Source organism: Vulpes vulpes, chromosome 8, assembly GCF_048418805.1.
Source record: "Vulpes vulpes isolate BD-2025 chromosome 8, VulVul3, whole genome shotgun sequence".
Lineage (NCBI taxonomy): Eukaryota > Metazoa > Chordata > Mammalia > Carnivora > Canidae > Vulpes > Vulpes vulpes.
Window position 1 is genome coordinate 1,636,215 of NC_132787.1, and position 17,003 is coordinate 1,653,217.

At 41.2% G+C, this 17,003-nt stretch overlaps 1 protein-coding gene across 14 annotated transcripts in view; it reads left to right on the forward strand.

Annotated features, from left to right (window-relative positions):
• Nucleotides 1–930: 930 nt before the first annotated feature.
• LOC112921186 (cyclic AMP-dependent transcription factor ATF-7) overlaps nucleotides 931–17,003 on the forward strand; it is a 93,180-nt gene continuing 77,107 nt past the window's right edge. For 2 of the 14 annotated variants that reach the window (XM_072765175.1, XM_072765167.1), the window contains exon 1: nucleotides 935–1,066. The gene's annotated coding sequence lies outside the window, so the exon portion shown is untranslated. The other 12 variants (XM_026000445.2, XM_026000446.2, XM_072765168.1 and 9 more) reach the window with 12 other exon arrangements.

The following is a 17,003-nucleotide window of genomic DNA, read 5'->3' on the forward strand; positions in this document are numbered from 1 at the left end:
CAGTTATAGGGCTAAGAGTATTTCAAACTAGTTTCCAATTAAGGAAGTGAGGACTCTGGAGGATAGTAGAAACAACCTGCGCAGCTGACTCCAGTTCTTCACCGCAACCATCATGCAGTCGCACAGTGGAATTACAGCCACTGTGCTACTACTCTAAGTGCAAAGAAGATCCAATTACTTGGATCTGCTTGGAAACTTGAATCCCTTTCTGTTTTGGCCTAGGAAGGGGGGGATCCCCCCCTTTTTTTTAACAGCTTCTTTGAAGTATTACCTTCTCTCTTTTTAATTTTTTTTGGTGTGTGTATATATATATATATATATATTTTTTTTTTTTTTAAAGATTTTTATTTATTTATTCATGAGAGACACAGAGAGAGGCAGAGACACAGGCAGAGGGAGAAGCAGGCTCCATGCACCGGGAGCCCGACGTGGGATTCGATCCCGGGTCTCCAGGATCGCGCCCTGGGCCAAAGGCAGGCGCCAAACCGCTGCACCACCCAGGGATCCCCCCACTTCTCTTGTTTTTTAAAGTGATTTCCTTTAGGGGAGGCGGGGGAGGGTGGGAGAAAAGTTTGCTCCTTCGAAATAATACGTTTCTCCAGAATCTTTACTTTCGAGTGTCCTGACTTCTACGAGCTTTTTGTTTCGTAGCCTCCACACCCAAGGCGGGGCTTGAACCGGTGACCCGGGGGTCACGGAGCCCAAGCCGCAGAGACCGAGCCGGCCGTGGCCCTCGCGCCGCTCACCTTTCGGGCTCCACCGCTCCAGGCACCTGAGCCCTTCCCCGCCCCGCTCAGCCTGCGGTCGGCGCCCGGGCACGTGTACCCCGCGCGCCCGCCCGCCCCGGGCCCGCCCCGCCCACCGCGAGCCCCGCCCTTCGGCCCCTTTCCAACTTAGGGCCTGCGGATCTCGCCCTTCCTCCCCCCCCCCCAACATCTCGCGAGAGGTGAGCGCCCCTGGCCGGACGAGAAGAAAGTATCTGCTCCGCTGAGGGGGGAAAGAAGGAGCTAGAGACAGATTGTGGGAACGGACGCGGGCGGGCGGGAGGCGACGGAGCTACCGGCGGGTGAGTTCTCTTAACATTCGCTAGTCCGCGATCTGGCGGAGTCTCGCTTTCAACTCCGGCCACTCGCGGCGTCCCAGGCCGGGGTCTCCCCTCCCAGTCTGTGTTGGACGGGGGCGCTGAGGCGGCGGCCGGGCCCTGTCTGAGGAAGTGGGTGGGGCATGGACTCACGCCGACCAATGGGAGCGGAGGAAGCTACGATTGGCGGCGACGGAGGCTAATGAGAGGTCGCCTTACCTCGCGGAGTGCCGCCCCTCTTGTCTCCCTCCTACCGCCTCCTTCCTCTGGGGGGGGAAGGCGGGGCCAGAGGCCTGAAGTGTGGGGAGAACTTGGGGTAAGTAGCCCCGGGGGGCACAGGGCGTGGCAAGGAGAGGGGAGTTGAATCCTGAGGGAATGGAAGTCCGGCGGAGCCTAATGGGAGGATCCCGGGACGGGGTGCAATGGGAGGAAGGGGAGGGGTCCTAAATTGGTTGAAGACCCAGGCTTATCGGAGAGTGGGGTTAGGGGCTTGGGATCGGAAGAGCCAGGGGCAATAGGCAGGAGGTTAGGGAACCGGAGGCCAAAGCGGGGCGCTGGGTTCGGCCGGAAAGATAGGGGTACATCACTGGAAACGAGAGTCATGGCATTTCGGCCGAATTATGAAAAAGAATAAGGGACATGATTTCAGAGAGAAAGTACGGGTTTGGAGGAGATTCAGCGTGTGAGTTTAGGAAGACTTAGCAGAGGTGGGCTTCCGGGCCAAAAGGCATCCCTTTGGGAAGAGTATAGGGGAGCTCAGGGGGGTAAAGGAGATGTTCGGAGGGGAGACAGCTGATACAGACAGGTCTTTAGCCCCGGAGCAGAAGCAGCCCAGGATACTGATTTGGGGTTTTCGGTGTATATGGCACCTGGTCTGGTGACCAGGCTGCAAGAATAGCGGGGTAGCGGCAGGGGAGGAGAAAACTAGACCACCTTCATCGCTTCTGCCCTCACTGCCGGTCTCGCTCTCTCTTCCTCTTCCTCCACTCCTCTCTTCCTAAACTCAGGGACAGGGGCTTGGGACTTGGGCAGTCCAAGTAGGAGCCCCGTTGGGAGTCGTATGTTGCTCCCAGTTGCTTGTTATGTTCTCTGACTGGGGTGTTTACTACCCAGGGCACCTCCTACCCAGATTGCCGCGTTGCTACTTTCCTAACTTTAAGTTTGTTTTCCACTTTATAGTGGGTGTTTCAGTGTCTCCGAAGGTTGTGTCATAGTAAGTGTAGGTTTGTGGGGTGTGTGTGTGTGTGTGTGTGTGCAGAGTTTTCTGGGCAAGCTCACTTGATTCCTATGTTTTGAAAACTTCGTAGTAGTGTACGTAGTTCTCGTAAAGACATTGGTCTTTACAGGCGTTCTAAGCACAGAAAATAATACTACACTGAAGTTTGTTTTTGTTAAATGCGTGTCTTATCCACTCATTTTTGGAGTTGTTAAAAGGACGGTTGTAGGTATAGTTAGCTTATGTTATATATTTTTTGAATGGTGTAAATAAGATGGACGTATTTCAGGAAAGTGAAAAATTTTCAGTTTCTTCCTTTGTGTCTAAACTCAGAAGCTAAAGATATGTCATAATATCTTAGGGCAAGGGTTGGGGAAATCAAACACAATTTGTACTTAAACATGGAGGATGTGTAAGGTAAGTGGAGACTATTGCGAAATGTAGCATGTCTGTAAGAAAAGCTAAAGAAAAGTTTGGCAGCTATACTAAGTAGTCTTACCAGTTCTTAATTCTCTACAGCAAAGGGACAAGCCTTTGCCCTTTGTTTGATGGTTGTGTTTTATTTAATAATGAATTGAACTAATACAGCCAATTAATTAACAACTTCTTTGCTACAGCATAGATTTGTCTTTTACATCCTTTTTTTACTTTTGAGAAGCAAAATAAGGTCTGAAATGCCGGTAAAACTGTTACATGAAGAGAAACCAGAGTATACAGCTTTCTATTAATCTTTGGTTTTCAGCAACCATTTGAAGTTTTTTTCTCCTGGCTAGAAAGTTGCCCCTACAACACGTTGAGACCAATTAATTACTGACCCTTTCGCATTAATTACTGAATTGGGTTCCAGTATTTCACATTCAGAGCAGTGCTGTTGGACATGCAGACATTTTCACAGTTCGCTTACTTGGCAGCAGAACAAAAAATATCCAGTGAAAGAGCAAAGTCCCTTGTTTAATTCTTCCATCCTCGAATTTGTGATGCCCTTAACTTGGGCACTATTAGATGTAAGATTTTGTTGTTGTTGATCTCATTAGTGTTAACACCGCTCATCTTTAAATGTTTGGATCAAAGGTTACATCCTGTGATAGTTTCAGTGTTGTAATTTTTAAGCATTTTTGTTTACCACGGCTTTTAAACGTTAATGATGCTGCTCCTGTATCTCCTTTCTCTTTCCTCTCCCCACTTCCAGCTCAAAATGAAAATCGTTTTTTTTTTTTCAACCAACTCTTAAGCTAGTACTCTGCCTCAAGTAAAGTCCCTGGCTCTGCCTGAACACAGCTGCTCTGAAGTTCTCACAAGTTATTGTTTTGTACATGTCAAGACTGAGTTTTTCCTAGGCTGCAGGAGGAGGGAGTCAGTGTTACAGCAGCCTCATACACGTCTGATAAGGAGGAGCCTTCTCCTTGCAAGGAAGTTTTAGGTGGAGCGAGTAACATTGCCATGTAGATGTATAACAAAGACAGCTCTCTTCTTGAGACTAGTTGGCAGGCTGGCATATAATTGTCCCTTATCCCTTGATAAAGGTATTAAAGTTAAGGTGCAGATGTTGCTTCTTTCAGGAAAACAAATGCAGCATTCATTTAAAAGGAAAAAGAGCATTAATTTCTTTTCTGTTGGTTTTTCTGAAAATGGTACTATGATCTTAGAATTTGTGAAAAAGTTTTCCGTCAGGCACCTGGCTGGCTCAGTTGGTGGACCATGTGAGTCTTGATCTTGGGGTCGTGAGTTCAAGCTTCACTTTGGGTGTAGAGAATACTAACAAAAATAAATAAACTTAAAAAATAAATAAATAAATAAATAAATAAATAAATAAATAAATAAACAAACTTAAAAAAAAAAAAAGGTCGTCTATCTATTTAGAAACACGCCAAAGAAAACAATTTTTAAGCATCTGGTTTTTGAATGTTGCCTTCCTGCAGGAAGCTTCTTTTGGGATCAGGTATATTCATGAAATGTGAAAATCTATCCTATTTGGAATTCCTGGCAGGTGGGCCTTACCACTTCCTAATGCTGTAAGGAAGACATCCCCACTTCACAGATACCCTATTTCATTATTGGAGGTCTACTTTTAGAACATTCTTTACATTGTGCTGAAGCTCTTTAGTTCTGCTATTTGCAGCTGCAATAAATAAACCTAATTCCTTGTCAACATGGTAGCCCTTCAAGTATTTGATGACAGTTATGTCCAGTTAAGAGAGGCTTCTCTTACTGGGGAAAATATCCCAAGTTATTTCAGCCATTCCTTAAATGACCATTTTTATAAAGTTCAGGCTTCTCATTAAATATAAGTTGCTTGTATTTAGGATTTTTTTTTTTTTAAGATTTTGTTTATTCATGAGAGACACACAGAGAGAGAGAGAGAGGGACAGAGACACAGGCAGAGGGAGAAGCAGGCTCCATGCCCAGAACCCAACGTGGGACTCGATCCCAGGACTCCAGGATCACGCCCTGCGCCGAAGGCAGGCACTCAACCGCTGAGCCACCCAGGCGTCCCGTATTTAGGACTTTTTAAAAAAATTTTTTTTTTTAATTCTTTATTTATGATAGTCACACACAGAGAGAGAGAGAGGCAGAGACACAGGCAGAGGGAGAAGCAGGCTCCATGCAGGGAGCCTGATGCAGGGACTCGATCCCAGGACCCCCCAGGCCGAAGGCAGACGGTCAACCACTGAGCCACCTAGGTACCCAGGTATAATAAGTACAAGGGAGACTATGGCCTCTTTTCTACTGCACTCTGTACCTCTATTCTTAAAGCCTAAGATTGCATTAATTTGCACAATTAATTTTTTAAATGTAATTGATGACCTTACATTTATCTTTGTAATTGTCATCTTGTTAATTTGGGTTTATTGTTTAGCTTAATAATTTTTTTTTTAAGATTTTATTTATTTATTCATGAGAGACAGAGGCAGAGAGAGGGACAGAGGGAGAAACAGGCTCCATGCAGGGAGCCTGATGTGGGACTCAATCCGGGGTCTCCAGGATCATGCCCTGGGCTAAAGGGGGCATTAAACCGCTGAGCCACCCGGGCTGCCCAAGCTTAATAATGTTATTTGGCCTCTTAGCCATTCCTCCTATCATATTCTCATGTTTGTATCATTGATAGATAAATTTGATAAACAAGACATAAATATGACACCTATGTTTTTGTTTTAGGTCACTGGTAAAAAATATATAAGGGTGAAACAGTGCCTATAACATCAGCACGCTATCATTAGGTTGCTATTAATCCATTAAACAACCTTTTGGGTAAAATTAAATTATGAATCCACCTTCTGTTTAATCATCTAACTTATATTTCCCTTTGAAATATTAAGAGGTATCCTGTTGAAATCTAAATATATTGTCTCTGACCTGCCCCTAAGCTTCTAGGCTAGTGACTTGTTAAGAAATGAAATGAATAGGGGTTCCCTGGGTGGCTCAGCGGTTTGGCGCCTGCCTTTGGCCCAGGGCGTGATCCTGGGGTTCTGGGATCGAGTCCCCCATGGGGCTCCCTGCATGGAGCCTGCTTCTCCCTCTGCCTGTGTCTCTGCCCCTCTCTCTCTTTCTCTGTGTCTGTCATGAATAAATAAAATCTTATAAAAATTTTTTTAAAAAACAAAGTTAGGGCAGCCCCAGTGGCGCAGCAGTTTAGTGCCGCCTGCAGCCCAGGGCCTGATCCTGGAGACCCAGAATCTAGTCCCACGTCAGGCTCCCTGCATGGAGCCTGCTTCTCCCTCTGCCTGTGTCTCTGCCTCTCTCTCTCTCTCTCTGTCTCTATGAATAAATAAATAAAGTCTTAAAAAAAAAAAAGAAATGAAGTTAGACATTAATTGCTACCTAGCTATGTCATGCCAGTGTTTATAAATCAGTGCATTACTTGCCAATTGTTAAGACATCTATTTAATAATTCCTCTTTTTTTAAAGTATAATTGCCTCCCCCTCTATTTCCAACATTGCTGGTCCTGCTTCCTTTATTTTATTTTTATTTTTATTTTTTTTTTTTTAAAGATTTTATTCATGAGAAACACAGCGAGAGAGGCAGAGACAGGCAGAGGAAGAAGCAGGCTCCCTTCAGGGAGCCTGATGTCGGAATCAATCCCCGAACCCCAGAACCCCAGGATCAGGCCCTGAGCCAAAAGCAGAGCCCAACCACTGAGCCATCCAGGCGTCACATATTTTATTTTTTAAAGATTTTATTTATTGGGATCCCTGGGTGGCTTGGGTTTAGCGCCTGCCTTTGGCCCAGGGCATGATCCTGGAGACCCAGGATCGAGTCCCATGTCAGGTTCCCTGCAGGGAGCCTGCCTCTCCCTCTGCCTGTGTCTCTGCCTCTCTCTCGCTTGCTCTCTCTCTCTCAGTCTCTCATGAATAAATAAAATAAAATAAAAAAAGATTTTATTTATTTATTCACAAGAGACAGGCAGAGACACAGGCAGAGGGAGAAGCAGGCTCCCTGTGGAGAGCTGGTTGTGGGACTTGATCCTGGGGTCCAGGGGTCAAGCCCTGAGCCAAAGGTAGACCACTCAACCAATGAGTCACCAAGGTGCCTTATTTTTTTATTTTTTAAATAATTCTAGAATGATTAACAGTGTTTCTGCATAGTTGCATATTTTATGTCATCATTCTGTTTTGGAAACTTTTAGGAAGATCCATCATTCCCTCAACATTTTGTTACATCTTAAAAAATTAAACTATTGTCCATGTAACAGTTTTATCATAGCCTTCCCATAATATTGACATCTCCAATTTAGGCCTAACTTTTCATTTTCTGTTCGGAGTAAAAACCTTCACCACCTGTAAGAAAAAATACACCACACCACACACACACACACACACACACACACGCGCGGGCGCACGCACACATAATTGTTGTTTATAGTTACAGTTTATTGATGTGGTAGGCTAAGTTTGTCATGCTCTGTGCTATAGGTAAAATTGTGCTAGAAATAAGCCAGAACATCAGAAGATATCCCCAGGGACTTAAGACTGTGTTGGCCGCCAACAATTTTCCTGTGTGTTAATTTTAGACCTGATAGTTGAACTTATGTTTGAGCAATTTTAGCTGATAAATGCATTTTTAAAGCATCTTCCTCTTTTGGGGTTTTAATTTTTACTTTCACTTTTAGAAAATTGCAAATTATGAATGGAAATGTCTGTGTGGAATGAAGTAGCATGCTGTTAGGGACAGAACGCATCTTCTTTTGATAGCTCCTCACCCATCTGAGATTATTTAGTTACGAATTCTCCTGGAAAGCAGAAGGAAGGCCTTGATGACCCCTCAAGGTTCTTTCCATCCCAAACATTCATAAATAGAAACTCAGATAAAAAAACTTACTATTGAGGAATCAGAAAGAAAAATAGACTGTAAAGAAAATGAAATTGAAGTGGTTCTACTGACCCAGTGGGAATAAGTGTCAAGAAACAATTCCTTTGAGAAACAAAACAACACAAAAAACAACAATAAATATTTTGCATTAGGGTCATGTCATGTCTTAAAATATTTCATCATGATATTTTCTCTCCAGAATTTCCCTGATGGATGCTTTGTGTTGAAAGAATGTTTGTTTTTTTTCCCTGTTAAGCCATAGTATTTTGTTTCCTTCCCTTCTCTTGTTTATCCCTTTGTTTAGAAATTTTGTGTGTATGTGTTGGGGGTGGGAGAAAGTGTCTGAATAATATACGTACTGCTGGTATACAATGAAGAAAATTCAGTTTAGTTTTGAAAGTAAATGTATACTACTTGGCTTCTTTAGAGAGGAAGGATGACTGTTATATTTCAGGAAAAATCTTATAAAAAGACAAATTTTTTATCTAGTTTTTAAAACTTTGTAGGCAGACATGTAGGAAAGATTTCCCAAGGCAAATGTGAGTTACGCAGTAATCTTATGAGGGATATAAGAACATTTAATAGGAGAACAAAACTCATTACAAACTCACCACTTTACTTCGTTAGCCTTTTCTCATCTTTTGGTAATTTTAATTTTGAATGTTCTCATAGGCTTGAAACCCGAGTGTGTAAAAAGTTTCTCTTTTTGGGATGCCTGGCTGCCTCAGTCTAGAGCATGTGACTCTTGGTCTCAGGGTTGTGAGTTCGAGCCCTACGTTGTACGTAGAGTTCACCTCAAAAAAAATAGTTTCTCTTTTCTATTCAATACTGCGTTTATTCTTGGTAAATATCAATTATGAAAGTCTTAACAGGAGCCAAGATTTAGCTTAAAAAGTCACTTTGTGAGCTTGTGGCTTGCGCCTCCGTAGGACAGTGTTGTTCTGCTATTGCCCCACCTTCTCACAAAATCCAACTTGTTTTGAGTGGAATTACCTGTTAATACTTCTTATCTGGTATAGTACTTCTTGCTGACATAGTGGACAAAGGAGATTTATATGCTAAATTGGTCAGATTGTATTTGGGGCTTAAAATTTACCATGCAGTAGAAAAATTACATTTTTTTCAGATTAAAAAATAACAACATAATTATTCTTTCTGAACAGGAATATGCCTGACTATATTATAAAAACAGGATGATTTATTGACTAAAACATATGACTGCTGTAAATGATTTGTGTTGGCACCAAGTTTCTTGCCAGTAATGTTTATTTAAGCTTTATCAAACTTGAGTAACACCATGTTGGTTTTATTTAACATGGTTTTTCTGGTATTTCTGGTAGTAACTTGTCTCCTGTAGCACCATTTTCTTTGTTTTTTTAAGTTTTGGGCAAGCAGTAGTTTGCTGATACTTACACATCTGTGTTGGGGTCTGTTGAAAGTCAGTGAGCATTAGAATACCCCAAATAGATCACTGTGTTGCCAGTGTGTAGACAGTCTTAGAAAATAGATTTTTTTTTTTCAATCTGTGAGAATTTCTAAGCATCTCCATGATTGTCATTATGGGATATTGTGGCAATTTCCTAACTGGTACTGAACTCATACTAGAATTTAATATTAAAGTCTATATTGTTTGTTATTGTTTGTAGTCTATTTAAATTAAAAGAAATTTGGGCAGCCTGGGTGGCTCAGTGGTTTAGCGCTGCCTTCAGCCCAGGGTGTTGCCCTGGAGACCAGGGATCGAGTCCCGCATCGGGGTCCCTGCATGGAGCCTGCTTCTCCCTCTGTCTGGGTCTCTGCCTCTCTCTTTCTCTGTCTCTCATGAATAAATAAAATCTTAAAAAAAAAATTAAAGGAAATTAAGTCCATGAAGATCTTAAATTTATCCTTAAAGATTAGTGTTTTGGGGTTGATTGCTATTGATGTATTGTTTTAGGGATGATACTTTTTATCTGAAGATGAGTAGGAAAAAACCCAAAACACAGCATTAGATTTTTGACTGCCTACCAGTTTCCAGGAATTCTTCAACTTCTAAAATGCATATTGAGACCAAACATAGGTATAATGTTCCCTAGTTATTTCTAATTTGGCTTCCTGCTGTCATTTTAGCAAGTTGTTGCTTCTTTGTTTTTGCTTTATTAACCTTTCTGAGGCTAGCTTAAAATAGTTCCTTGAATCCTCCAAAAGCCTAGAGAGACTTAAGTTCTAGTCAAGTAGTTGCCTATATGAAGCTGCTCCCAGATAGGCTCCAAGCTTTGGCCATGTGTTGCCTAACTTATGATTCAGCCTAATTCTCACTCCCATCTGTTTTCAGTCATTTGCTACAAAACTATTTGGTCTATTTAAGCTGGCTCCTTTTTATGAAACCTGTCCTTGCATGTCAGAGCTCAAAATCCAGAAATTAATTTTAACTTTCTCTTTGATCAATTCAGGGTACCCTACTGTTTATTTCTTAAAGCAGTGAGTCTCAGACTACATATGGTCTCAGTACCTACCCCTTTATACTCTTCATAATTGGTTGGGACTTGTCCAAAGGGCTTTGGTTTGTCTTGCTTATATCTATTGATATTGAGCATTTTAGAAATTAAAATGGAGAAATTGAAAAAATATTTACTTTAAAATAACAACATAAAAACTTATAGTGTCAAAAAAATTTAGGGGAGGGCTTCAAACCTCTTTAATGTCTGGCTTAATAGAAAACAGCTGGATTCTCATATCTGTTTCTGCATTTAGTCTGTTAAAATAGGTTGTTTTGGTTGAAGTATATGAAGATAACCTGGGCTCACACAAATACTAATAGGAAAAGGAGAGATTTTTTTGGTAAGATTTATTTATTTGAGGTGGGGGAGGGGCAGATGGAAGGACTCTTCAAGCAGACTCCCCGCTGAGCATGGTGTTGGACACAGGACTTGATCCCCAACCCAGGAGATCATAACCTGAGCTGAAATCAAGAGTCCGATGCTCAACTGACTGAGGCACCTAGGAAAAGGAAAGATTCTTTTTAGATAGTTGTTGATTGATAGAAAGATAGATAGATAGGTAGATCGATCGATCTTCTTTGATACTATACCAGAATCCAAAATGTGATAGTTTCTTAAAGGTTAGCTATTGTGTAGAATCTGAAACCATATCTGTGGTATCTTGGCCTATCTCGCCGTTTATTTTTTAATTTTTTAAAAAGATTTATTTATTTATTTTTAAGATTTTATTTACTTATTTATAAGAGTCAAGACAGAGAGGCAGAGACAGGAGAAAGAGGCTCCATGCAAGGAGCCCAATATGGGACTCGATCCTGGGACTCCAGGATCACGCCCTGAGCCAAAGGCAGACACTCAACCACTGAGCCACCCAGGCGTCCTTGTGTTGCCCTTTAAATAGATCTTTTATCCATGTATGACTTGAATACCCATGAACCCTCTAAAGGGGTCTTAGAGATCTGTGGAGATCCCTGGAGCCTATTTTGAGAACTGCTGTTTTATAGTACCAAACTGGAAAAATTCAGCTGTTTACTATATGGAAGAACATAAGCTCTCCAACCATTTTAGTGCCTCTCAAAGGCTGGGTTACTAACCATTTGCATCAGAATTACCCTGGGTGTTTTTTAAGTGTAGATTCTTGGGGCCCAAAGCCAAGAAAATCCAGGAATCTGTATTTTTCATGGTGCCCAGGTGAATATGCAAAAGATGACAGTTACCAAGCCAGCTTAATTAAACTTATTTTAAGAAAACCTAATTTCTTGGGCACCTGACCAGCTCAGTCAGAAGAGCGTATTACTCTTGAGTTGTAGTTTGCACCCCATGATGGGTGTAGAGAGGACATAAATTTTTTTTTTTTAAAGATTTTATTTATTTATTCATAGAGACAGAGAGAGAGAGGCAGAGACACAGGCAGAGGGAGAAGCAGGCATCATACAGAGAGCCTGATGTGGGGACTCGATCCAGGGTCTCCAGGATCATGCCCTGGGCTGCAGGCGGCGCTAAACCGCTGCGCCACTGGGGCTGCCCGAGAAGACATAAATTTAAATAAAAGGGGGGGGGGCACCTGGATGGCTCAGTTGGTTAAATGTCCGACTCTTGATCATAGTTCAGGTCTTGATATTACAGTCGTGAGTTCGAGCCCTGCATTGAGCTCCACGCTGGGTGTGGAGCCTACTTAAAAAAAAAAAAACCGGGATCCCTGGGTGGCGCAGCGGTTTGGCGCCTGCCTTTGGCCCAGGGCGCGATCCTGGAGACCCGGGATCGAATCCCACATCAGGCTCCCGGTGCATGGAGCCTGCTTCTCCCTCCGCCTGTGTCTCTGCCTCTCTCTCTCTCTCTGTGACTATCATAAATAAATAAAAAATTAAAAAAAAAAAAAAAAAAAAAACCTAATTTTTAAAATTTATATTAAAAAAAGGAATTAGTACTCAAATAGTCACATTATAAAAGCTCTTATTAATGATTAACATGTACACCTTGACATTTGTCATAATTGGGATCTTCTAATTAACCATGTATTTTATTTAATAATAGTTATTCATAGATACCAGAAGTTTGCAAACTAATAGTTTTCATAAATACCAGGATTTGCAGGCATAAGGTCTGTTTGTAACTACTCAACTCTGCCATTGTAGCACCTAAGAAGCCATAGACAACATGCAAAGGATAAGCATGGCTGTATGCCCATAACACTTTGTTTTTTTTTTAGGTTTTATTTATTCATGAGAGACAGAGAAAGAGAGAGGCAGAGACACAGGCAAAGGGAGAAGCAGGCTCCCTGCGGGGAGCCCAATGTGGGACTCGATCCCTGGACCTGGGATCATGACCTGAGCCAAAGGCTGAGCCACCCAGGCACTGCCCCCCCATAAAACTTTTTTATGGACACTAAAATTTGAACTTCATATCATTTTTATGTGTCATGAAATATTCTTTTGTTTTTTTTCAACCACTTAAAAATGTAGAAACCATTCTTAGCTCGTGGGCCATATAAAAACAGGTGGCAGGGATCCCTGGGTGGCGCAGCGGTTTGGCGCCTGCCTTTGGCCCAGGGCGCGATCCTGGAGACCCGGGATTGAATCCCACGTCGGGCTCCCGGTGCATGGAGCCTGCTTCTCCTCCCTCTGCCTGTGTCTCTGCCTCTCTCTCTCTGTGTGACTATCATAAATAAAATAAAATAAAATTCTTAAAAAAAAAAAAAAAAAAAAACAGGTGGCAGGCTGAATTTGACCCACCGACCAAAGTTTGTCAGTCCTTGAAATACACTATAACTGGATTGTGAATTTAAAGATTATTATAATAAACGTACTTAAAACTATGAACATTATTTAGTTTTCCTAGACAAAAATAATGCTCCAAGACTTTGTAGTCCCTCCAATTCATATTTCTGGACATTTATTTGTATAGTAAACATATAAGAAACATTGTGTGTAAATTTTTGGAAATACCACAATTCAGTTGGAAGTAGTTATATAATATGTAGATTACTATACAACTTTCAGGAGTTCTAAAAAGATGTGCTCTCCATTTTTATATCTTCTTTGAGGCATGTGAGAATAGGTAACTAGGATTCAAGCCAGCCTCAACCTTTTGACTCATCTGTTGTCTGTCTTTTTTTTTTTTTTATGATAGTCACACAGAGAGAGAGAGAGAGAGAGGCAGAGACATAGGCAGAGGGAGAAGCAGGCTCCATGCACCGGGAGCCCAACGTGGGATACGATCCCGGGTCTCCAGGATCGTGCCCTGGGCCAAAGGCAGGCGCCAAACTGCTGTGCCACCCAGGGATCCCTGTTTTTTTTTTTTTTTTTTTTTTTTTATAACTTTCTACCTCAGTTTTCCAGTCTGTTAGCAAAATGCTTTACAAAAACCCTGATATAAAACAGTAAGGCAAGTTAGTTTAAGATTATAGTGATATATGTGCTTTCTGTATAATCCCTCTGGGGCAGCTGGTTTACCTACTAGTGAAATAATATATGCTAAACTGTTTTATGCTAAATAATACAGTGGAAAACAAACCCAGAATTTATGAACAGAAATTTCAATTCCTAAATAATCTACTACCTAGTAAAACTTGAGTTTGCTTTGTTTTCTGAGGTTCATATAATGTGCATTATAGTCTCACAGTTCATATGTTTATTGGCATCTTTTCCTTAAATCAATTTTCTAAATGTAATGCAAATCACAGCAACACTGAGTATCCAGTGGAGAATAAAATGTTGAGACTGCTGTGGTTGAGATCTTTGGTATTTGTACCCTTTGCTTAGCAGCAGCTAAATTATCTTAGAGTCTGAAACTTGGTATCCAAAGTTATATTCTTGGAAGAGAACTGTTTGTATATAATTTCTTTCTTTTTAATATCATAAAGGAATGGAGCCCATAGAGCTCTGTTTGGGTGCCTGTCTAAATTTTTTACCTTGTTTATAGCTGCGCTGAAAGGCATTTAGTACCTGCTAAGCTTGGTTTCAGTTCTCTTTATTCTCTTTGTGATGAATGGCTGGGACAATTTCTAAGTGTTTAATATAAGTAATACTCACTGGGGAACATTCACAGGATTCTGAAAATGGGTCCTTGAAGGTAACAAAGGAGGAACTATCTTGAATTGCTTGATTACCCTGTGTATCGATATGTTTAAGTTTCCACCTTGTCTATTTCTATATGAAGCTGTTAGTTTATAATTTTAGAAAGATTTTTTTTGGTAGTCCATTTTGAACTTGTTGGTTCTGTCACTTTGTAGTAGAGATGAACAACCTTGTATGATTTGTAAATATATTGTTCAGTGCTTTATTTTATTTTATTTTTTTAAGATTTTATTTATTTATTCATGAGAGAGAGAGGCGTAGAGACACAGGCAGAGGGAGAAGCAGGCTCCACGCAGGGAGCCCTATGTGGGACTCGATCCCAGGCCTCCAGGATCATGCCTCAGGGGCTGAAGGTAGCGCTAAACTGCTGAGCCACCTGGGCTGCCCTCTTCAGTGCTTTAGAATAGTCTAGCAGATGTGAGCCCTTTTTTAAAACTCATAGACATTTTTTTGAGTCATGCGGATCATTTTTTATTAGATTACATTATATTATTTTTTATTTTTTAAAAGAAATCTCTGATCATTATAGACTTGAAAATGCTGAAGGTACAAAGAAGAAAACAAAATCACCTGGAATACCATTACCCAGAGATAACCATTATTAACATTTGATGCTAATTCCCTTATCTTTTTTCTATGCTTATTACTTTTTTTTTTCTTTTCAGTACGTTCCATGCCCACGTTGGGCTTGAATTAGGACCCCGAGATCAAGAGTCATAGAGTTGCATGTTCTACTGACCGCCAGCCCGGCGCCCCTATTTTGTACATATGCACTTTTATATCCTGCTTTATTCCCTACAGAATGTATAGCATTTTATAGGTCATTAAATAGCTTTCAGAAACATTATTTTTAACAACTTAAACAATAGTCTATTATAAGGCAGTATCTTATATTGATCCATTCTTCCTAAACATTTAATTCCTGTTCTTTTTTCCTAGTTGTTATAAATATGACTATGATGAACATTTTAATATATAAGTATATAAGTGGTCATGTTTTGGGCTTTAACCTCAGAATAAAGTCCTGAAGAAAGAATGATTATTCAAAGGATACAAAACATTTTAAGACACTTAATATAAATATTGCCAGGAGCACCTGAGTGGCTCAGTTGATTAAGGGTCTGCTTTTGGCTCAGGTCATGATCCCAGGGTCCTGGGATTGAGTCCCACATCAGGCTCCTTGCTCAACAAAGAGCCTGCTTCTCCCTCTCCCTCTGCCTGCCTTTCCCCCTACATGTGCACGCTCTCTATCTCTTTCTCTCTGTCAAATAAATAAATAATTTTATTTATTTTATATTTTCTAAAGATTTTATTTATTTTAAATAAATAATTTTAAAGTAAATAAGTAAATATATATTTCCACCTTGCTTTCCAGAAAGATTATTCCAATATGTACTCCCAAAAATCTTTTTTTTTAAAGATTTTTTATTTATTTATTCATGAGAGATACAGAGAGAGAGAGAGAAGCAGAGACACAGGTAGAGGGAGAAGCAGGCTCCATGCAGGGAGCCCGATGTAGGATTCGATCCCGGGACTCCAGGATCATGCCCCGGGCCAAAGGCAGACACTAAACCGCTGAGCCACCCAGGGATCCCCCTCCCAAAAATCTTATATGAAGGTATAAGAATTTCTGCTACATTCTTTTTTTTTTTTTTTTAAGATTTTATTTATTCATGAGAGATAGAGAGAGGCAGAGACATAGGCAGAGGGAGAAGTGGGCTTCTCGCAGGGAACCCGATGTGGGACTTGATCCTGGACCCCGGGATCACACTCCAAGCCGAAGACAGATACTCAACCTCTGAGCTACCCAGGCGTCTCTGCAGTCTTTTTTTAATGTTCTTTTTTTTTTTTTTTAAGATTTTTTTTTTTCATTTTCTTTTTTAAGTAGGCTCCACACCCAGTGTGGGGTTTGAACTCCAACCCGGAGATCAAGAGTCACCTGCTCTACCTACAGAGCCAGGCAGGCATCCTCTGCTGCTTTATTTATTTATTTATTCATTCATTCATTCATTCATTCATTCATTCATGAGCGACATTGAGAGAGAGAGAGAGAGAGAGAGGCAGAGACACAGGCAGAGGGAGAAGCAGGCTCCATGCAGGGAGCCCGATGTGGGACTCGATCCTGGGTCCAGGATCACACCCTGAGCTGAAGGTAGCGCTAATACACTGAGCCACCCGGGCTGCCCTGCTGCATTCTTTTATATGTTCAAATATATCTTGGGACGCCTGGGTGGCTCAGCGGTTGAGCGTCTGCCTTAGGCTCAGGGCATGATCCCAGAGTCCTGGGATCGAGTCCCGCATCAGGCTCCCTGCAGGGAGCCTGCTTCTTCCTCCTCCTGTGTCTGCCTCTCTCTCTGCGTGTCTCTCATGAATAAATAAATAAAATCGTTAAAAAAAAATATGTCAAACATGTTTAGCTCTAAATACATAAATACCTGGATAGCAGTTGTTTTGTGGACCCAGCAACTTTCTGAAAAAACTGGAATATAAGTGTAGAATTTCAGCAGTTTACTTGAATATTGGCTTCACATTAAATTAATAAGTATTTACTGGAAATCAACTGTGTTATGAGAGGAAACAAAGGCTTCTAGAAGTTTTAACCTAGATCTCTGTATCCTACCCCATTCCCTATTTAGTCACAGATAATACAGCCATTTCCCTTTTATTCATGAAACTAAAGTAGTCTGCTCCTAACCAGTACACATCACCATTTCATTTCTTTCATAGCGGTTATCTGCTATTCATCTAAAATTATTTTGTTTACTTGGAGTGTAAGTAAGCATTGTAAGTGTAGAGACGGTATCTGTCTCATTCATTGTTAAATTTTGGGGCCTAGAGTGTGGGATAG